The 8,881-nt window shown below is 46.9% G+C and overlaps 1 long non-coding RNA gene across 1 annotated transcript; it reads left to right on the top strand.

The window, feature by feature from the left end:
• Positions 1 to 1,080: 1,080 nt before the first annotated feature.
• LOC125483859 lies at positions 1,081 to 5,928 on the top strand. The gene is made up of 2 exons (XR_007262768.1): positions 1,081 to 1,236; positions 5,735 to 5,928. It is a non-coding gene; the product is annotated as an uncharacterized LOC125483859 (long non-coding RNA).
• The last annotated feature ends 2,953 nt before the right edge of the window (positions 5,929 to 8,881 follow it).

Here is an 8,881-nt window from a genome sequence, read left to right as displayed (position 1 = left end):
TTCACACTAAAGAGAGACCCTTTAAATGCTGAGACTGGAAAATACTATAAAACATCTGGGGACCTGATGGCCCATCAAAGTGCTCACACGGAGGAGAGATCGTTTAAATGCCCAAACTGAGGGATGTGCTTGAAAAGTCCCAGGGACCTGATGTCGCATCAACTTGCTGACATTAATGAGAGACCTTTTAAATGCTCAGCCTGCAGGAAATACTACAAAACCCCCTGGACCTGATATCCCACCAACATCTTCACTCTGAGAAGAGACCATTCAGGTGGTCTCACTCTGGGACTGGGTACAGGTGATCATTTGACCTCACAGAGCACCAGCAAGTTCATACTGGGAAGAGACCATTCAGCTGCTCCGAGTGTGGGAGGGGATTCACTCGGTCGTCCAACTTGCTGAGACACCAGCAAGTTCACACTGCGGAGAGATCTTTTAAATGCCCAGACTGCAGGAAGTGCTACAGAAGCTCCTGGGAACTGAATTGTCATCAACATGTTCACACTGAGGAGAGACCTTAAAAATGCTTAGACTATAGGAATCCCTGTGCAAGTTCTTGGGTACGGTTTTATCATCGTGTTCACATTGAGGAGAGATCTTTCAAATGTCTAGTCTGTGGGAAGTGCTATTGAAGTTCTATCGAATTGATGTCCCATCAACATTCTCACATGATGAGGCACCTTTTCGGATGCTTTCATTGTGGGACTGGGTTCAGGCGATCATCTCAACTCTCAGTAAACCAGTGAGTTCACACTGGGTGGAAAGCATTTACCTGCTGCATGTGAGGAAAAAACAGTTGGGTCACTCATCGGCCCTGCTGAGACAGCAGAGAGTCACCCTGGGGGACAGACCGTTCACCTGCTCTGTGTGGGGGAAGGAATTCACTCACTTATCAATCCTGCAGAGACAACATAGAGTTCACAGATCTCAACGGTAATTGGACTTTGCAGTTCATCACATTCAGGACTGAAAGCAAAGTTTTAATATTCTGGATAAAAGTCAAATAAATTAGCTTTGTATTAAACACAGTGTGGCAGGTCACTGTAAGGATGTGACCATGGAGTACTTGGAAGAGTCAGCATGGCTTCACCAAGGGGGCTTCATGCCTGACAAATCTGATGGGATTCTTTGAGGAGGTACTGAACAACTTGGACGAAGGGGAGCCAGTGGATGTAGTCTGTTGGATCTTCAGAAGGCATTGACTAGGTGCCGTACAGGAAGCTGCTAAATAAGGTAAGGGTCCATGGTGTTAGGGACAAAGTACTGGCATGGATTGAGGATTGGCTGACTGGCAGAAGGCAGAGAGTTGGGATAAAGGGGTCTTTTTCAGGATGACAGCCGGATGACTTGTGGAGTTGAGCAGGAGTCAGTGTTGGTACCACAACTATTGACGTAATGCATTAATGATCTGGACGAAGGAATTCAGGGCCTTGTTGCTAAGCTTGCAGATGACACAATGATAGGTGGAGGGACAGGTTGTCTCAAGGATGTGGGAAGGCTTTAGAATGACTTGGACAGGCTAGGAGAGTGCACAAAGAAATGGCAGGTGGTATACAGTGAAGGAAAGTGTGAGGCTATACATTTTGGTGGGAAGAGTAAAGGCATAGACTATTTTCTGAACGGGGTAAACCTTCAGAAAGCTCAAGTCAAAAGAGACTTGGGAGTTCGAGTTCAGGATTATCGTAAGGTTAACATGCAGGTTCAATTGGTGGTTATAAGGCAAAGGCAAGGTAGGCATTCATTTGAAGACAGCGAGAGCAGAAATGTACTGCTGAGGCTAACCGCTTGTCAAACCGCAGTTGGAAAATTGTGAGTAGTTTTGGGACCTGTATTCATAAAAGATGTGCTGGTGTTAGAGGGGTCCAGAGGAGGATTACAAGATTGATTGCAGGGATGAAGGACTTGTTATATAAAAATAAAAAAGAATCACATATTAGATACAAACAATCACATTTTACATACCATCAAAATGAATCTTTTGAACAGTATAAAGAGTGTAGGGGCATTCCTAAGAGGGAGATCGGGAAGGCAAAGAGAAGATATGAGATAGTCTTGGCAAATAAGATTAAAGATGTCCCAAAGGGATGCCACAAGTATATTAGAGAAAGAGAGCAGCGAGAGAGAGAGTTGGGCTCCATAAAGGTGAAAGAGTTCATCTTTGTGTTGAACCTCAGGAGATGGGAAAGATATTAAATGAATATTTTGCCTCCATTTTTACTGTGGAGAAAGAAATGGAGGCTAGAGAACTCAGGGAAATAAATAATGATATTTTGGAAACAGTTCACATTATAAAAGAGGAATTTCCGGTGGTCTTAAAAGATATAAACGTGGATAATTCTCTGGGCCCTGAGCGCGTGTATCCTCGGACATTGTGGAAAGTTAGGGAGAAAATTGTGAGCTTCTTGCAGAAAGATTTGTATCGTCTCCAAATACTGGTGAGGTGTCTAATAACTGGAGAATGGCTGGTGTTTGTATCTGTTTGAAAAGTGATGTGTGGAGAAGCCTGGGAACCATAGACCTGTGAGCCTATGCATTTGGAGAGGCACGGACTGATGAGGGATAGTCAGCATGGTTTTGTGCAAGAGAAATCGTGCTCCACACACTTCATTGAGTTTTTTGAGGAAGTGTAAAGAAGGTTGATTAGGGCACAGTGGTACACATTGTTTACTTGGAGTTTAGTGAAGCCTTCGACAAGGTTCCTTGTGGCAAACGAATTATTAAAGTTAGATCACATTGGATTCAGGGTGAGTTTGCTAATTGGATACAGAATTGGCTTAATGGCAGGAGACAGAGACTGGTGGTGGAGGTTGTTTTTCAGACTGGACACCTGTTCGACAGGGTCTGCTGCTGGGTCCACTTTTGTTTGTCATTTGTGTAAATGATTTAGATAGGACTATGGAAGGCATGATTAGTAAGTTTGTGGATGATACCCAAATTGCTGGTATGGTGGACAATGAAGTTATTTAAGATTACAAAGAGATCTTGTTCAATTGGATCAATGGGCTAAGGAGTGGCAGATGGAGTTTAAATTTGAATAAATACAAGGTATTGAATATTGGTAAAACAAACAAGGACAGGACTTATACAATTAAAAGCTTTGTGAATCATTGAGGAGAGTCGTATGTGTACTTCAGACAGGGCCATGGAGTGGTGAGGGATAAACGGAAGGTGCAGGCGCCACTTGAATGTAGTTTACTGGTGATCTGAGGGCAATGGAGAAGGGGAGAGGAAGGCTGGATTCCCTTGTCTCTCCATCCAGCTGGTTACTTCCCTGTATTTCATCTTGGAATATCTGGGAGAAACTCCGCTGGGATTTGTCGTCATTTTCACGGGGAGATGGGTGGGTGGGATGGGCGTGCCAGGATATGGGAAAGGAGTGGATCCCACCCCACCTCTATATTCCATTCCCTCCTACTGGCCCCTATTGGTCTGTGTGAGGTTTGTGGGTAAACGGAGCAAATTGTTTCCATTGACTGGAACTTCATTCCTGTCTCTGGGTGTGGGGTGTTGAGGGAATGGGGAGGCCAGTGCAGGCTCTGGGTTGGGGATAAGGAGTGGGCTCAATATTTCAAAAGAGCAGAAACTGCAGGGTCTGACATCCCCACTCCCTCACAGCCAATGTTTGGGATGAGATTAATCCTCTCTTATCAACAAGTGGCCGTTTTCATGTTTTGCTGCTTGTGGGTTCCTGTGCAGTGGAGAGTGTAGGGGCCAAGATTTGTGGTGTTGGAGTGAAAAGGGTGACAGCTGAAAGAGTGACAGGGGGTGGGGGGGATGGGTACAAGTTCTGGGGGAAAGGGCGTGAGGGGTTAACTCCAGTGTTCAGTCCAACCTCAGTTCTAAGTTTAAATGGGGGAGTTTAGTATTTGCTGGTGCACTCAGTGGGGGGAGTCCTGTCTTCACGTCGCAGCCTCTGTGATCTTGCTGTGAGGGGACAGCCTGCAGCCTTTTCCTTTACAGTAGCAGGGGTCCACTATTTCCAAATTCAGATGAGGTGGGTGTGGGGTCGGTTCTGATCTTGGGCGGTGAAGGTTATGAAAACCTTCAGTCTCCTTCAGTGTGGGGAGGCTGGGGACAGCTGGTGGGATCCTGCTGTGCAGAACATCCTTCATTGCAATGTCAGCCCCTCTTTTGTGGGCACAGGGTGTGGTTGGCTCCGACAAGGTTTTGAGGGAATGCCTTGGAGGTACTGGATACGGCTGCCTGTGTAATCTTGCTGTGCACCCCCGCGGTCTGCGGGTCACCCTCAAACACGCTGTGTGCCTGTCTACGGGGCCCTGGGCTGAGGTTGCTGATGGTTTGATAGTGGGTGGAGTGCATCGTCCGTCCTTTTCCCTCAGCCCAGATCCCTCCCACCTCTCGTCACCCCCTCATCCTCCAAAATGTGGTATTGATGTTGCAAATGTCTACGAGACATGGTGGGGAGATTGCAACATGTTGAAAACATAAGGCAGGAGAGGACGTTTCAATCAAAACATAGAGGAAATGGGGAGAGAGAGAGAGACAAATAGATATCGATTGATTGCCAAGAGCAGGAAAAGCTGAGCAGAGGTGGAGAAGTCGATAGGGACAAAGAGAGGAAGGTAGAGGGAGAGGAGTAAAAGAGAGAGAGAGAGAGAGATAGGAGCAGAGACAGACAGCGAGAGAGAGATTGATTCTCGAGAGCAGCAGAAAGCTGAACAGAGATGGAGAGGTGGATAAGGACAGAGAGGGAGAGAGACAGAGAGAGAAAGTTTGATCAATTTCTGAGAGCAGGAGAAAGCTGGGCAGAGATAGAGATGTAGATTGGGATAGAGAGAGGGAGAGGAGAGAGAGAGAGAGAGAGAGAAAGGTAAGTGTATCAGTTCATCATTAATGTTTCATGTAGAAACAACACCAATCCCGGAAGTAGTGGGCATGGGGTCTGTGCCTGATGAATGGGAGTGGGATGGTCATTGGTCTTTTTTTTTTTGGGGTTTTTTTTTTACCATCAGGGTATCAGAAAACCAGCTGGAGGGACGAAGGGAGAGACACAGGCTCTGGGGAGTGACTCCCCACCATTGAGTTATTGCCTGGCCTCTCAGAAAGTAGACACTGGAGGCAGTCAGAAAGCATTTGCCCCTTGATCCCAGATCAAATCTTCAGTCTCTCAGTAATCTCCTCAGGGGGAGAGAAGTAAATTGATCTTATTCTCTGGATTTAAAATCAGGGGAAATTGCTGAAAAATTGGGAGAATTTTGAAATTCAGTCTGTGATGGAATCTCATATGTTCCTCTTCATTTTTGTTTCAAAACTTTGGCTTTGATGTGATCAATTTACTTCTCTCCCCCTGAGGAGATTACTGAGAGACTGAAGCTTGGACACGTAAAGAGGTAGGCACAATCTCTGGAAGTGGAGATGGTCGGTGGGTGGTGGGTGGTGGGTGGTTGGGGGGAATAGCGGGCACGGTGGAGGTGAATCCCAGCCTCTGGAGTAAATATCTCTCTCCCTACTCCCTTCAAACAGAAACACTGAGGCGGTTTGAGCCTCTTCCTGTTCCATGTTTCATATGATGGGCTGTTCTGGAGGGGGAAGGGGAAGTGGGGGAAAGTGTCAGATAATGGAAGTTCAGGCAGCGAGCGGTGGGATCTTGCTGTCCTCGGAAGTGTCAGATTGTGGATGGCAGAGAGTGGTGTGATCTTGCTGTGCTTTTGGTGCTGGATGTTGTTTTTATTTCTCTCCGTCTTTCCAACCTCGCCCCTGAGGAGATTAGATTCGGGAGCTGAAATTTGGGATGATGCACAGACTGAGAGAATCAAATGGTTCTGCCATGAGGAATCTTCAGACAAGAGCTGGAACCAGAGAGAAAGAGAGAGACGAGAGCATTATAATAAACCAGCCCGTCTCCTTGTCGGTCATTTACACACTTGCACACGCATGGGGAAAAGAATTGTGGGGTTCAGGCTGTCTCTGGGGTTTTTACTGCAAGGATATGAGCTCTGGGCGAGGGGTGTGGGGGAGACAAAGGGGCAAAAGGGGGCTGCTGCTAAGTCTGATGCCACAAATTTCACTGCCTCCCTCTCTCTTTGCCTCCATATTCCCACCTACCTGTCCTTCCCACAGTTTTCTATAAATCTATAAATCCCCACATCCTTCGCATCTACCGCTGTTCACTCTTCCCCCACCCCTCATATTCCTCCCTCCTACTGTCTCGACCCCTCGCCAGGTTTTTCAAGAACTATTTTATTGTTCAGTCTTTCTGATTTCCAGGTTTTCCCACTCACCTCTCCACAACATTTCTCTCTCTCTCTCTCGCTCTCACATTGTCCTGCGTGATCTTGCTGTTCCTGCCTGAGGGTCATTCTGTCTGCATCATCCTGTCTCCATCACTCGTTCTGGATGGTATCTCTCTGTCTGCTCTTCTCTCCCTCGATTTTTTTTTTTTTTTTCCTCTGTCCCTTCTGTCTTTCCCACTCTCTGTATCTGTCCTTTCTTGTCCTGTCCATAAAATTTCTATCTTTCTCCTATCTCCCTCTCCCTTCCTCTCTCTCCGCCCCCTCTCTCTCTGTCTCCCTCTTGTTCTCAATGCGATTTCTGCCTCTCTTCCTGATTGTTTCTCTTTCTCTCTTTCTGTCTCTTCCTATGTCCATTCTCCCCTTCTCCATCCATCTATCCCTCCATTTTCCTCTTGGATTCTGTCTCTCTATCTCCCTGTCTGTCCTTCAACGTCTCTTCATGGGTAATGCCAGAGGATCTTCCTGGTCCTTGACCCATCTGCATTTTGCACCATCGTGCTTTGTCTAAACTGAAAGGTGGAAGGGGTTGTTGGCTAAAACATCTTTCTCGGTGAAGGGGGAAGGGGGCCTGCCTGGGGACTGGGATCTTGCTGTGCAGTGAGGCAGTCAGTGAACAGGCCCGAGTGTCTCTGGCCATACTCCCTGGGGCCTCCAGCCCGTGGGGTGGGGTCAGGGATCCAGTGAGGGTGAGGGGGGGGTTTGGGTGTTGCTCATGGGGTGAGATACAGTGGGGTAACTATACATAGTGGAGGGATCACAGAGGAACGAAGAAAGAGGGTGACGCTGCCCGGGGAGCTATCAGAAACTGTGAGGCTGAAAATTTTTGTTGGGATAAAATATGGGGTAAAAGTCAAGGGGGAAATATTTAAATGGGTGCAAAAATTTGTGGGGTCAATATTTGAGATGACATAAAGTGGGGAGGTTGCAAAATCGGGATGGAGAGCAAACTTTTGGAGAACAGAAATTGGGAAATGCAATAATTGAGGGGACAATATTTGGTGGGTGGGGCATCAAAATATTTTTGTAGGGGGAGTGCAATATCTGGCAGGGGCAACAATGTTTTCGGCAGCGCAAGATTTTGGGATTTCAGGGTACGATGCTGTAAGGGTGCGACAAAATTGGGGACACGCCTCTTGGGGGGGTGTTCAAGAGAGGAACAAAACTGGGCAGCAGTGAAACTTGTTGGTGGAAATATTGGAGGCAGAAAATGGAGGGAGAAGAGAGTGTGAAATGAGGCGGGTATACGGAGTCTCAAATTGAATGACAAAATTCGAGGGTCAAATTTGTGGGGACGTTCATATTTGGGGTGGGGGTGGAATTTGGCAATTTTGTATGGAAAGAAAATTTTGGGAGCGAGGCAGGGAAGAAGGACGCAATGAGATGAGACACCGGGAGATGAAATAGAGAAAGAGATGGAGGGAAAGGAGAGGGAGAAAAAGATGGAAGGAAGGGAGAGAGAAAGATGAAGGGAAAGGAAAGAGAAATATGGAGGGAAAAGACAGAGAGAGAATGATGGGGGAAGGAACAAAAGGAGAGGGGCAGGGGGCAAAGAGCAGTTGCTAGTGAGAGAGAGAGAGAGAATGAAACAAAATGATGCAGAAGTTGACTGTGTGAGAGACAGAGACACAGGTGAGAGAAAGATACAAAGAGTGAGAAAGACCAAAAGGGCGACAAGAGGAGACACTTTGAGAGAAAGAGACAGAGACACAAAGGGAGAAGACAGAGAGAGAATGAAACAAAGAGAGACAAGAGTTGAGTGTGAGAGACAGTGACACAAGAGGGAGACAGAAACGAGAGACAAAAAGAGAGACTTAGAGAGAAAGAGACACAAAGCAAGAAAACAGAGAGACAAGAAGAGGAGAAGTCAGTGAGAGACAGCCAGGAGTTCAGGAAAGATACTGAGTCTGCTCACCAGGGCTGCTTCAGGAAGAGGGTGGTACAGGTCTAAGACTAGCATTGAGATTCCAGCTGTACCCACACTGTCTCTCACACAGACACAGACAGCCAGAATAAGTCTGACACCCACCTCCTGGCTTCATCCACATGAAGAAAGGAAGTATGGCTGCCAAGACCAGTTTTATAAACCGCAAGTTCTGTCATTCAAATCGCTCTCTCCTCCCAAATCCCAGCTATCCAGTCAGTTCCCAGCTGTCTCTACCTGGAGCACACATCCTCCAGATATGGAGCAAACCAAGAAGCTTCTTCGTGATGTTCGAAGCCGGAGGTGGGGTGGGGGGCGGGGGCCGTGGGAGGAGGGGTTAGAGAAAGCAGCAACCCAAAAGTTAAGTCCAGTGTCTCCTGATAGTTCCTTCCTTGCTCCCCCACTCACACAAACTTTCTCTCACACAAGTACGAATTGGCCCCAGACCTAAAATTCACACAGAGACAAAGCTGCAGTTTCAAACCGGCTATAAAACACCTTTATCCAGACAAGGGAACAGAACCTTCTGCAGCCAGGAACACAATTTTTTCCCACAGGTGAGCACAGTATTTTCACACAGACTAACACAAGGTGTGAGTGGGACTAGGTAACCATTAAAGACGGGGAGTTTACTTTTAATTAGTTTCTGAGAATGAACATCAATCCGTTTCACAGATGAACATCAGGGGATTATTGGGATCTG

The sequence above is a fragment of the Rhincodon typus genome, chromosome 8 (genome assembly GCF_021869965.1).
Source record: "Rhincodon typus isolate 14 chromosome 8, sRhiTyp1.1, whole genome shotgun sequence".
In the NCBI taxonomy this organism is placed as follows: domain Eukaryota; kingdom Metazoa; phylum Chordata; class Chondrichthyes; order Orectolobiformes; family Rhincodontidae; genus Rhincodon; species Rhincodon typus.
The sequence above is the reverse complement of the archived record's forward strand: the minus strand, read 5'-3'. Positions and strand labels throughout refer to the sequence as shown.